Source organism: Mirounga angustirostris, unplaced genomic scaffold (assembly GCF_029215605.1).
Source record: "Mirounga angustirostris isolate CCGP_5_RB_7025 unplaced genomic scaffold, mMirAng1.0.hap1 SCAF_10, whole genome shotgun sequence".
Taxonomy (NCBI): domain Eukaryota; kingdom Metazoa; phylum Chordata; class Mammalia; order Carnivora; family Phocidae; genus Mirounga; species Mirounga angustirostris.
This window is the reverse complement of record NW_026991718.1, coordinates 109471703-109486010: the sequence shown is the minus strand read 5'-3', so window position 1 is coordinate 109486010 and position 14308 is coordinate 109471703. Positions and strand designations below refer to the sequence as shown.

Here is a 14308-nt window from a genome sequence, read left to right as displayed (position 1 = left end):
CAGATGCTTAACGACTGAGCCACCCAGGTGCCCCTAGTCTTCTTTCTTTCTTGTCTGTCTGTATTATTATCTCACTTTTTCCCAAGCTCAGTCATACACATTCTAGTCTATTAAGACCCTGCTCACATTTATACTAACTGTTTTCTAGGCTATCTGCACAGCTGCATTCTTGAGATTTTCCTTAGATTTTTGAGTTGGACCCACTCCAGTGATCTTTGATCTCAGTCTTCCTTTTTTAATTTTTTCCAGTTTTATTTATTTATTTATTTTAGCGAGAGAGAGAGAGAGAGAGAGAGCGTGAGAGAGAGCAGGGAGACGGGGAGAGGGAGAAAGAGATTTCCAAGCGGGATTCTGTGCTGAACGTGGAGCCGATGCCGGGCTCAGTCCCATGAACCTGAGATCATGACCTGAGCCAAAATTAAGAGTTGGGTGTCCAACCGACTGAGCCACCAGGTACCCCATTTTTTTTTCTTGTTTTGTTGGAGTTTATTCTCAAGTAAATTCTTGAGAGAAAGGGTACATGGCAAATAAACTTTAATGCTTTCTGATGTTCTTCCCTCATGTTTATGTGATGATTTGAGTATAGACTTCTGGGTTGCAGGTTATTTTCCCTCAGAGCTTTGAAGTCATTGCTCTGTTTTTTCTGACATCCATTGTTGCTTATGAGTTATAGAAATTTAGCCTCAGCTTTGTTTTCCTGTAGGAAATTAATTTTCTTCCATCTCTGGAAGCTTATCTTTTAAAATATTCCATATATTCTAGAATTCCATAGTGGTATATTTAGTTGGTAGACCCCCTTAATCTGAAGATTAATATTTTTCATGTTTAATGAATTGTCTTGAATTCTTTTCTTTCTTTTTTTATTTTTTTAAGATTTATTTTAGAGAGCCCAAAAGTGGGGGGAGAGGGAGAGAATCTTAAGCAGACTTCCTGCTGAGTGCAGAGCCTGAGGTGGGGCTCTATCTCACAACCCTGAGATCATGACCTGAGCTGAAACCAAGAGTCAGATGCTCAACCAACTGAGCCACCCATGTGCCCCTTGTTTTCTGATTTTTAAAAATTGCATTTGGTTTTTGGAACCCTAGAGTGAGCTCTCTGCTCCTCCCTGCATTCCACAGTGGCTATGGAAAAGAGGGACCATGTGAGCTGTTATTACCAATATAAGTGTGTTATCATTTCATCCTTATCACTACAGGTGCAGATTTTGAGGCTCGAGGAACATGTAGATATTTCTTAGGGAAAAAGTTTAAGTGTAAACCGTTAGAATTTGGCCTTGAGTTCCACATTTTGAAGGTATGCATTAAGGTGGTGGCTTGATCTGGGCTGTAAAAATCAAGTCAAGAAATGTATAATTTGAATACCAATCGTCATTTTGGTCATGGTAAAGGATTAGTGAATACGAAGAAAAATAAGGAACACATGAAGGGGGACACTTGGATAGTGCCTGCCATGTACTAGACTCAATGATAGAGGTTTTACATTATTACATATAGATATGTTTACACGTATATTACATATTTTATAAACAGCAGTCTTCTGATACTGGTGGGGAGAGATTGCTGTTTTAAAGATGAAGAAATGAAAACCCAAAAGTTAAATACCAAGCTGTAGTAGTGACAGAACTAAGATTCAGATGTAAGTTTGTGTGACTCTACCCTGTTGCCTCTCTAAGGAAATAATCGCGTTCTTAATTTCTCATGTGTGTCTCTAACCTGAGCAGTGTTAGTCCTTTGTTCTTCGCATGTATTGGGCATTTGCTGAAGTAAGCACTTTTGAGGGGATTCAGGGAAGTAGAAGACTTGGATTCTGCTCTCAAGGAGTGTATAGTGTATGTTGGGGACACAAAAAAGATGTTTGCCTATGGGTCAGGAGCTCATTGAAGACGGGGACAGGTCTTAATTGGCTTTCTAAACCCAGCACGTGGCATAGAGCCTGGCTTTTCAATGAAAATTTGTTGAGTCAGTGGCTGAACTGGAGAATGAATGCATGAACTTAAGGATAAGGACTTTACCTTTTTCTTTCTTGCATCCCTAACATTTAATGCAATGCCTGGCCTGTAATGGGACTCAGATAAAATATTGATGTGTGAGTGGTAGAGGAAGAAAAGCTGTGGAAGCTAAAATTTACTTGTAATTGTGTCCAGAGAACCAGGAATCCGAGCAACGTTTGAGAAAGCAGATAACTATCACATGTCAAATGCAAGTTAAGGAGAATGGAAACTGTTGGAAAAAAAATTGGATTTGATGAGAAGATTATTTGTAGATTTGAGAGTGAAGCCATTAAGAACACAGTGAGGTCATTAAGGAGAGGTGGATAGTGAGGAACTAAAAGCAAGTACACTTTTTTTTTTTTAATAGATTTTATTTATTTGAGAGAGAGCGTGCATGCACATGAATTGGGAGGGCAGTGGGAGGGTGGGGAGGGAGAAGCAGATGCCCTGCTGACCAGGGAGCCTGATGAGGTGCTCCATTCCAGGACCTTGGAATCATGACCTGAGCTGAAGGCACACACTTAACTTACTGAACCACCCAGGCACCCCAAAAGCAAAGTATATCTTACCTAAGTTGGTGGTATGAGGAAAGAAGGGAAAAGAGAATGCTGTAAGGTTAAATGGGGCTAGTCATTGTGTTTGCATTTTTAAAAATCTGTTCGGAACATCTGTACCTATTTGTAAACAGGAAAATGAGAGCTGAAGAGGAAAGTTTGAAGGTACCAGAAGGAAAGGCATACTGTAGGGGGAAAGATCTCAAATGGGATCATGGACACAGAGATTAATAGTCTTTGAAAGGATGAGGAAATCTCTTCTTCTAGTCTAAACAGAGAGAATAGAGGCTCTGTAGAGAAGAAGGGAGAGGCAATGTCCTCTTATCACTAAAGCCATCTGTCCAGAGGGAGCTTTGAGCTACTGTGCTAGAAACTGACAAAGGATGTTTTCTGCATAGCACTGAGACCCTGAGTGTGATACTTTGGAGTTATGGTTGGCAGCCTGAGACAGGAATGGTGAAACTAGATGGTGCGGATAATCCATAAATCAAGATGGCACTTTTTTGTAGATTAGGGAATTATGGGATGGAGATGGTCTTCGTCCACTCAGGCTGCTATAACAAAATACCTAGACTGGGTGGCTTAAACAATTGAAATTTATTTCTCACAGTTCTAGAGACTGGCAGTCCAAGATCAAAATGTTAATAAGTTGATGTCTGGTAAGAACACTCTCCTCGGATTGCAGAGACCTGACTTCTTGGTGTATCCTCATATGGCCTTTCTTTGTTGCATGGGGGGGCAGGGGAGGGGTGAGGGCAGAGAGATCTCTCTTCTTCTTCTTCTTAGGCCACTAATCCTATCATGAGAGCCTCACCCCCATGGTCTAATATAACCCTAATTACCTCCTGAAGGCCCTGCCTCCACATAATCATATTGGGGATTAGAGCTTCAATATGAGAATTTGGGAGGGAGACACAAACATTCAGTCTGTAACAGAGGTATATACTTTTGTTTGCTCCTCTCTTAAATGGTTCAGAAGTTTTTATAATTTTCATTAATATCATTAACCAACAGTTTGGATACCTATTATGTGTAGGTTTTTATTTTATTGTTGGGAAAACAACAAAGTAAGAAAATTCCTGCCTGGAGGTTTCTGGTCTTATTGAGGAGCTAGATCATATATATAAAAAGCTAAATTATCGTATAGCACATAGCATTATAGACTAAGTGCCAAATGAGTAGAACAGACACATATCAGAGATTATAGCAGTATACCTTGAGGTTCATTTCCCTGTAGCTTATGAACATTTAAGTGTTAATCACTTTTGGGGCACCTGGGTGGCCAGTTGGTTAAGCATTTGCCTTCGGCTCAGGTCATGATCCCTGGAGCCTGGATCTAGCCCCACATTGGACTCTTTGCTCAGCAGGGAGCCTGCTACTCCTTCTCTGCCTGCCACTCTAGCTACTTGTGCTCATGCTCTCTCCCTCTCTCTCTCTGTCAGTCAAATCTTAAAAAAGAGTTATCATTTATATGAATATGTGCCAATTTGAGAGGTGGGAAAAAAAAAAACCCTGATTGCATTAATTTGCTTTTTTGTTATTAGTAAAGATGGCTTTTTAAAATTTATCATTATAATTTCACATTTTTATGAATTGCTTATTCGTGCTTTTTGTCCATTCTTCCATGGATGTGTTTGTACTTACTGATTTGTAAACACAAATAAGATTATTTAGCTCTTTGTCTGTAACATTTTGAAAATGCTTTTCCTAGTTTCTTACTTTGATTTAAATTTTATTTATGATGTTTTGTTGACATATAGGAGTTTAAACATTTTTTGTATTTGAAGTTACTCAGTTTCTCTGTTTATGTTTAGAAAGTGCTACTGTACCTCATGAACAGACAAATATCTGCAAATGTTTTCTTCAAGATGTTTTATAGTTTATACTTAACTTAAACCATTTGGAACATGTTTTTTTTGGAATACTGCATGAAATGAGCTAATTTACTTTTTGCTCAATTAATTTAGTGATTTTCCTAGTACTGTTTATTAAGTAATCCTTTCATTTTCTCCTGATTTGAAATTCTTTATCATCTATGGAATACTTGGGTATATAAATTTTCTTGCTTGTTAATCTGTTTCTGCACCATTACCAGAGTTTTAATGAAGTTAATTATGTAACATCTCATAGTACAAATACCTTTTATTTGTTTTAAAACAATGCCTAGACTACACTTAACTGTATATTTACAGTTTTTTCTTTTTTTTTTTTTTTAAGATTTATTTTAGAGAGAGAGAGAGACAGCACAATTGAGAGTGGCAGAGGGAGAGGGAGAGAGAATCTCAAGCAGAGTCTGCATGGGGCTTGATCCCAGGACCCCGAGATCATGACCTGAGTCAAAACCAGGAGTCAGATGCTTAACTGACTGTGCCACCCAGGCGCCCTTTTCTTTTTTTCACTTTTTAATTTTAAAATAATTTAAGACTCAAAAGCTGCAAAATACTACAGGTTCATGCTCCAGTAATAACATCTTACATAAATAACCACAGTATATTTTCAAAAGCAGGAAATTGATATAATACTATTAACTAAAAAACAGACCTTATTTTGGATTTTTTGCCAAATTTTACCCATATGTATGTATGTTTTTGGTGTATACTGCTTTGGAAATTTTACTACATATATAGAATTGTGGGTTTTGTTTTTTTTTTTTTTTAAAGATTTTATTTATTTTTTTGACAGAGACACAGCGAGAGAGGGAACACAAGAGGGGGAGAGAGAAGCAGGCTTCCCGCTGAGCAGGAAGCCCGATGCGGGGCTCGATCCCAGGACACTGGGATCATGACCTGAGCCAAAGGCAGACGCTTAACGACTGAGCCACCCAGGTGCCCACATACGTAGAATTGTATAACCACATAACAATCAGGATACAGAACTGTTCTATCACCACAAAGAAAAAATCCCTCATGCTCCTCCCTTCCCCATACTCATACTCATCCTCTCCTCAATCTTAAAACTTGTCAACTTATCACTGTAAGTTTTTCATTTAGTGAGTGGCATTTAAATGGAATTATGCAGTATGTAGCCTTTAAAAATTTTTCACCTAGCATAATGCCTTTGAGATCCACCCAAGTTTTTGTTAAGTATCAGTGGTTTGTTCTTTTTTTTTTTTTTTTTTTTTTTTTTTTACAGCTCAGTGTAGTATTCCATTGTATGGATGTACCACAACTGATCCATCTGCTTGTTGAAGGACATTTGTGTTGCTTCCAGTTTGGAGCTATTAACGAAAAGACCGTTATAAACACTCATGTACATGTTTTTTGTGTGGATGTGTTTCCCATTTCTCTGTGGTAAATGCCCAGAAGTGCCATTGCTGCTAAGTAAGTGTTTAGTTTTTTTGGTTTTTGTTTTTAAAGATTTTATTTGAGAGATCGAGCACGAGCAGGGCAGAGAGGGAGAAGCAGGCTCCCCGCTAAGCAGGAAGCCCCATGCAGTGCTCAATCCCAGGACCCTGGGATCATGACCTGAGCTGAAGGCAGAGGTTCAACCAACTGAGCCACCCAGGTGCCTCTAAGTGTTTAGTTTTTTAAAGAAACTGCCGAAGTTTTTTCCAGACTGGCTGTATGTAACATTTTACATTCCCACTAATATTATATGAGAGATTCAGTTTCTCTGTATCCTTACTAGCATTTGGCATTGTTACCATTTTTTTAATTTTTAGTCATTCTAATAGGTGTGTAGCAGTATCTCATCCTGGCTTTACTTTGCCTTTCCCTGATGGCTAATGATGGTGAATATCTTATGTCCATATTTAGCATCTGAATATATTTTTCAGTGAAATGTCCTTTTGTTGTTTTGCTCATTTTCTTTTTTTATTTTTTAAACATTTTATTTATTTTACAGAGACATAGCAAGAGAGGGAACACAAGCAGGAGGAGTGGGAGAGGGAGAAGCAGGCTTGCCGCCGAGCAGGGAGCCCGATGTGGGGCTCGATCCCAGGACCCTGGGACCATGACCTGAGCTGAAGGCAGACACTTAACCACTGAGCCACCCAGGCGCCCTGTTTTGCTCATTTTCTAAAGAGATTGTTTGTGGGGCACCTGAGTGGCGCGGTTGGTTAAGTGTCTGATTCTTGGTTTCTGCTCAGGTCATGATCTCATGGATGGTGAGATGGAGCCCCCATCAGACTCTGCGCTCAGTGGGAAGTCTGCTTAAAGATTCTCTCCCTCCACCCCTCCCCCACTCGCTCCCTCTCTCTTGAAAATAAATAAATCTTAAAAAAAAAAAAATAGAGGTGCCTGGGTGGCTCAGTCGTTAAGTGTCTGCCTTGGCTCAGATCATGATCCTAGGGTCGTGGGATCGAGCCCCACATTGGGCTCCCTGCTCAGCGGGAAGCCTGCTTCTCCCTCTCCCACTCCCCCTGCTTGTGTTCCTGCTCTCGCTCTTTCTCTGTCAAATAAATAAATAAAATCTTTAAAAAAAGTGTCAAGTAAAGGAGTAGCAAAGCTTTAAAAAGGGAGGGGGGGGGCGCCTGGGTGGCTCAGTTGGTTAAACATCTGCCTTTGGCTCAGGTCATCCCAGGGTCCAGGGATAGAGCCCCATGTCGGCTCTCTGCTCACCCGGGAGCCTGCTTCTCCCTCTGCCCCTCCCCCTGCTTGTGCTCTCTCTCTCTCTCTCTCTCTCTCAAATAAATAAATAAATAAAATCTTAAAAAAAAAAAGAAGTGTCAAGTAAAGGAGTAGCAAAGCTTTAAAAAAAATTAAAATAAAAAATGAAGAGATTCTTTGTTTTCTTGGCTGTTGAGTTTAGAGAATTAATTATACTTTCTGGATAAAAGTTCTTTGTTGGATATGTGTTTTGCTAATACTTTCTCCCACTCTGTGTCTTGTCTTTTTATGTTCCTTTAGTCTTTCATAGGTCTGGTTTTTAATTTTGATGAAGTCCAATTTATGAATTTCTTCTTTTATAGGTCTTTCTTTGGTGTCATGTCTAAGAACTCTTCACCTAACCTTAGGTCTCAGAGATTTTCTTCTAAAATTTTTAAGTTTTACATTTTATATTTATTTCTAGTATCCATTTTGAGTTACTTTTTACATAAATTATGAGATTTTAGTCAAGGTTCTTTTTTGTCTTTGCTTGTTGAAGTCCAGTTGTTCCAGGCCCATTGAATTCCTTCCTCCATTGAATGGCTTTTGTATCTTTGTAAAAAAAAAAAAAAAAAAATCAATTAAGCATACTTGTGAGTCTTATTTGTGGACTCTCTATCCTGTTCTATTGATCTATGTCTATCCCTTCTTCAGTACCATACAGTCTTGATTACTGTAGACAAATAGTCTTTTTTTTTTTTTTTTTTTTGACAGGAAGTAGGTTTTATTGGTGGGCATGAGTCGGGAGGGGGCAGTGCCGAGGTTCTCAAGAGTGCAGAGCCCTCCGTTTGTCCAAGGGGCCACAATTGGGGATGTATTTGACCCCACAGCCATCTGGGATAAGCCGCTTTTCAGCCACCATGTCTTCAAATTCATCTGCATTAAACTTAGTAAAACCCCACTTCTTGGAAATGTGGATCTTCTGGCGGCCAGGGAACTTGAACTTGGCCCTGCGTAGGGCCTCAATCACATGCTCCTTGTTCTGCAGCTTGGTACGGATGGTCATGATGACTTGGCCAATGTGGACCCTGGCTACTGTGCCCTGGGGCTTTCCAAAGGCACCCCACATACCTGTCTGCAGCCTAGATTGGAGATAGCATGAGGTCAGACCTCAGTGTCCACTGGAAGAGCTGTCTCCAAGGTCCCTTAGGGCAACCCATACAATCAACAGGCTGCATACACTACCAAGGAGGCTACTGTTTGCAGCCATGGCACTGTAGACAAATAGTCTTAAAATTGGATAGCATGATTCCTCTAAATTTATTTTTCAAAGTATTGTTTTATTCTAGTTCCTTTGCCTTTCCATATAAATTTTAGAATACACTTGTCAGGAACTACCAAAAAACAAAACAAAACAAAAACCTGCTTTGATTTTGACAGGTATTGTGTTAAACCTTTAGATCATTTTGGGGAGAATTGACAGTTATATTAATGTTGAGTTTTCTAAAACATGAACACAGTATGTATCTCCATTTATTTAGGTATAATTTGATTCATCAGTGTTTTATAATTTTTAGCATATAAATCGTAAACATGTCTTGTTAGATTTATACTTACGTATTTTCTATTTGGGGGAGTGATTGTAAATGCTATTATGTTTTTAAGTTTGGAGTGTACTCTTCTCTCATTCTTGGGACTCTGACACAAATGTTCGATCTTTATTATTGTCCTATAGTACTCTAAGGCTCTCTTCATTTCTTTTTAATCTGTCTTTTTTGTACAGATTGGATATTTTTTATTGATCTGTTTTTAAGTTCATTGATTGTTTCCTCTGTCACTTCCATTCTGCTGTTGAACCTGTCCAGTGGGTTTTTCAACTGTATTTCATTGTATTGTATTTTTTAGTTTTAAAATTTCCATTTGGTACTCTTTATATATTCTGTTTGCTGAGTGTTTAAATTTTCTTGTTGGAGAATTTTGATAACAGCTGCTTTAAAATCCTTTTCAGGGGGTGCCTGGGTGGCTCAGTCGGTTAAACATCTGTCTACGGCTCAGGTCAAGATCCCAGGGTCCTGGAATCAAGCCCCACTTTGGACTCCTTGCTCAGCGGGGAGCCTACATCTCCCTTTCTCCCTGCCTGCCGCTCCCCCTGCTTATGCTCTCTCTCTCTCTGTAAAATAAATAAAATCTTTAAAACAAAATAAATAAAATCCTTTTTAGGGGTGCCTGGGTGGCTCAGTCGGTTGGGCGTCTGTCTTCAGCTCAGGTCCTGGGATCAAGCCCGTGTAGGGCACCCTGCTCAGTAGGGAGTCTGCTTCTCTCTCTTCTTCTGACCCTCCCCCCTGCTCATGCTTTTGCTCTGTCTCTCAAATGAATAAATAAAAAACCTTTAAAAAAATCCTTTTCAGGTAATTCCAACATCTATATCATCTTAGTGTTGACATCTACTGATTGCCTTTTCTTCATTCAAGCTGAGACTTTCATGGTTCCTGATATGACAAGTAATTTTGGATTGCATCGTAGACATTGTGATATTTTGATTGCTATTTAAATTTTTGTATTTAACAGGCAGCCAACCTGTTTAGGGTTAGAGGACACACGCTGGCCCATCTTTGTTGGTTGTGATTCAAAGATCAGATTAGTTTTCAAGCGTTGCTGTGCTATTCTGGTCCGCTCTACTTGTATGCTTCCAAGAGTCCAACCTGAAATCTGGGTGTTGTTTTAGATCAGTTTCAGTTCTGCAACTTTTTGCTGTGTTGTTGCTGGTCATTTTTACACATGAGTCGCTTGGAGGTATGTATAGGATTTTGTACATGTATTTTAGAGGATTTGTTTCTCTAGCTCCCTCTTCACCATAATCCTCCCTATACTGTCTGGTTGTGCTGGGGTCAGAATTCTGTTTTGTTACTCCAGGGTGGACATGGAAGACAGGGCTCCCCCCATGTTCTCCACAGCTACAGTACCGGGGTGGGGAAAGGTGCTGCTGCCTCATTAACGCAGGACGTTAATGCAAGATTGGAAGACCGAACTCTGCCCACAGTTTCTGGGCTACAGTGCCTAGTGAGGAGAGGGAGGTGGGCACCACTTTTTTTGTTGTTGTTTGCCTGAAGTAGGACATGTATGGTCAAAATGTTTTTGTCTTGGCTGAGCTGCCCTTTTCCTGGTCCTTTGTCTATAAAAGCCAGTCTTTTCTTGGCATTTTTTTTTATTGTGCTCATTACTGTTTTCAGGTTCTGGGCCTCTCCAGAGCTCAGACTAGGACATATTAGAAGTCAAACCAAACCAAATCAAACAAAAAGTAGGAAACTTCCTGTTGGGTCAGTCTTTATTTCCATGGTCCCTAGCCAGTCCACCTTCTTTTTTCCCCTTTTCAGAATCTTCTTTCAGTTGCTTCATGAATTTTGTCTGGGGTGCTTTTTGTTGTTGAAGTAGGGGAGAGATGCATATTCCATATTGTCCTGGCCTAGAAGACCCCATTTCAGTTTTAAATTATGAACATTAGTACATTAGTTTAAGAATATTAGTTTTTTACCTGTGTACTTTTTTCTAAGTGCACAGTCTTTCATCTGCAGTTAAGTTTTGGGGAGGATTTTCCCTAATGATTACATCTCATTTTGTTTTCTTTTCTCATCCTTTTAGCTAGAACTTCTAGAACAGAAGTCAGCCTACTATGGCCTGCCTCCCATATTTAGCCTTCTGCCTTTTTGTGTATGACATATGAGCTCAGAATGGGTTTTACATTTTTAAATGGTTGGGAAAACCTCAAAAAAAATACATGAAAATTATATTAAATATAAGTTATATTAAATTCAAATTTTCAGTATTCATATATAAAGTATTATTGGAACAGAGTCACATTTATACTTATCATATCGTCCATGGCTGCTTTCATGGCACAGCAGCAGAAGTGGGTAGTTGCAACAGACACCATATGCCAGCCTTTTGAAGATCAATAAACCATAGTGGTGATAGCCAACGTGCTTTTCTTATTTTCCTTTAGTGATAATTGATTTCAGTGCATACTGCCTTTCAGTATGTTGTTGGCCATTAGGCTGAGATAATATTTTCAGCTGGAAGGTTATTTTGTTTCTGGTGTCTAAGGATTCCTGAGAACATTCCCTCACAAGTATGGTTTTTTTTCTCCATTCCCTGACTTGTTGAATGCACCTGCTAGGTAAACGAGAAACCTAAGAGGAGTAGCACTCAAGACCTCTCTCTCCCTTGCCCCAAAAGCAAATCCACTATCAGTGCCTGTTCAGTTTACCTCCTAAATATCTCCCTGCTTGTAATGCTTTTACATCCCTGCCAGTGGCCTTAATCTAACTGGGCTACTTATACTTACATCCTGTACTCTGTCCTCTGTACCTAGCCAGAGTGCTCATTCCCTCTTGCTTCCACTCTTCAAAGGCTTCTGAATGCTCTTAGGACAAAGAAAAATCCTCCTTTTATGGTCCTGTTCCGCATATATCTCCAGGCTTCTCTGGCACCATGCTCTTCATGCTCCAGTTACAATGGCTTCTTTCAGGCCCTGCTCCCACCATTTCTGAGACCACTACCTAGAACTGAGTTTCCTATCCTCCTTTCCTGTTTAACTCCTATTTATTTTTCACATTCCAGTTCAGGAATCACTGCTTTAGGGAGTCCTTGACTGAGCTTTTTTACTAGGTCAAATTTCTACTTATAGGTTCTTCGAGTCCTGTAATTCTCCTATCACTTGTCACATTTGTCCATTTGTTTAATGTTGGTTTTTTGTTCTTAGACTGTAAGTTTCATGAAGGTAGGGATTTAATAGGTTTTGCTTGTTACTATTTCATTTCTAGTACCAGGAGCAGGACCTGACATAGTAAATGCTCAATAAATTTTTTTCCCTAATGAATGCATTTAAAAAAAAAAATTAGGAGTTTTACAAGTAGCTTTTTTGGCATCCATTAGGGTAATCATGTGACTTTTAATATTTTGAATTATTTTAATTAATTAAATTAATAATTAATTGAATTATTTTAATGAGGATTTTTATTAATATAAAATATATTAATAGCCCATGGTTACATTTCTGAAGTAAACCTCTAGCAGGCTGGAGACTCAAGAAAAAGTTAAGTTCAAAGACAAGTCTGCTGGAGAATTTTCTCTGGCTTGAGGGAGGAACAGTCTTTTGTTCACACCGTCAATTGATTGGATACGCCTGCCCATATTATGAAGGACAGTCTGCACTAGTTTAAATGTAAATCTTGTCCAAAAATACCTTCACAGAAACATCAGACTAATGTTTGACCAACTTGGCACCTATATGCATCTCCTTAAACCGTACTTAATCTCTGAATAAAGACAATAACAAGGTCATGCTTCCACCCAACATCGTATAACTACCCTGCATACAACCAAAAGTCACTAACCTTTTCCCTAGGAGAGGATGCAAAGTCCTTAGATGTTTACTTTTCTACTTGGTAACTTGTAACTTAACTCCTGTGATGTAAAGTTAACAATACTTGAGTACTAGGATCAGATATTTAATCTGATATTTTTCCCTGAAGAAAATGTTTACATATCTATTTTCTATTGCTGTCTATTTTCTTTTTTCTCTTTTTTTAAGATTTATTTATGTATTTTTGAGAGAGAGTACACATGCCTGCACTCCAGAGTGTGGTGGAGGGAGAGAATCTCAAGCAGACTCTGCTGAACACAGAGCCTGAAATCTGGGCTCAGTCTCCCCACCCATGAGATCGTGACCTGAGCTGAAATTATGAGTAGGATGCTTAACCTACTAAGCCACCCAGGTGCTCTATTATTGTCTATTTTTTGTTGCAGAAGACATTAAAAGTAGTGTAAAACAACAACCATCTAATTAGCTTACCATTCTTTGAATCAGTAAACTATGTTGGGTTAGCTGTTTGGTTCCTCTGTGGTCTTGACTACAGTCATTTGTGCAGCTGTAGTCAGCTCCTGGTTAATCTGGGACTGACTCAAGCACATGTCTGGCAGTTGGTGTTGGCTGTCTGCTGGACCTCTGTATGTAAAAAGGTCAGGGCTTTTTACATAGCCAGGGCTGCTTCATATTATGGCAGCAGTGTTCCCAGAGAGCAAAATGGAAGCTACAAGGTCTCTTGAGGTGTCAACTTGGAAGTTATACCATCACTTCTGCTGCATTTTCTTGGTTCAAGCAAGTCACAAGGCCAGCTCAAATCAAGGGGTGGGGAAATAAGCTCTATCTTTTGATAGGAGTACTAGTTTCTTGTTATAAAAGGTATGTGCAGAATTTTTATAGCCATCTTTAACAGTCCGCCACAGCCTTTTTTTCCCTTCTGACTGCTTAAAAAAAATTTTTTTTTAATTCTTTGGTTTTCAGAAATATTACTGTGGTATATAAAGACACAGATTTTATTTATCTGCTTGAGGTTCTTAGGATTTCTTGAATCTGTGGCTTGATGTCTTTTGTCAGTTTTGGAGAATTTTTAGCCTCTGTCTCTTCAAGTATTTCTTCTGTCTTATTTCTCTTATTCCTTTTATCTGGGACTCAAATTGTAGAATAAATCATCTCATTGTATTCTCTATATCTCTTACCATCTCTTGTATTTTTTATCCTTTTGCCTCCCTTTGCTTTATCATAGATACTTCCATTTCACTAATTCTCTCTTCAGCTGTATTTTATCTGTTCTTAAATCCATCTGTTGAGATGTTTATGTCAGCTATTGTATTTTCTCAGTTTGAGAATTTCTGTTTGGTCTTTTTTTTTTTTTTAGTTCTCCCCCCCCCCCCTTTTTTTTTAATAATGGTGTTAATTCTTGGCTGAAATTCTTAATGCTATGGTACTGTTCTTGTCTATTTTCTACTGATTCTCATGTTATTTCCTCATGGACCAGACATGGTATTTTTTAAATTGTTTGTAAAAATAATTTGAGACTTAGGATGATATCTTTTTTTAGAGAGGATTTACATTTGTTTTTTGGCCTTGCCTAGAGGTCTTGAATCATTTTAATCCAGTTTTAGGGCTTGAGATTCTTTTAAATAGGAGTTTAGTCCCTACTTTAGTCCACTGTCTGGGATATCTATTATGTGTGGGGCACTTTGCTAGTGCTAGGTAGGTTCTGTGAGCTGAGCAGGCATGGTCTTTAATCTACACTGGAGACAGAGTTTTGATTAAATGACAGATAAATGTATATACAATCAAGTTCTGTGAAAACAATGAAAAGGTTGCTGTGGTAGTGAATATTTGGAGTGGGGAGGATATGAAAATGGTCCTA

At 38.9% G+C, this 14308-nt stretch overlaps 1 protein-coding gene and 1 pseudogene across 6 annotated transcripts in view; one reads left to right on the top strand and one right to left on the bottom strand.

Moving 5' to 3' along the window:
- The window catches only part of PTPRA (protein tyrosine phosphatase receptor type A), a 166870-nt gene that overhangs the window by 53887 nt on the left and 98675 nt on the right, over positions 1-14308 (top strand). The gene's annotated exons all lie outside the window — the stretch shown is intronic.
- On the bottom strand, positions 8259-8384 carry LOC123852203 (small nucleolar RNA SNORA70; annotated as a pseudogene).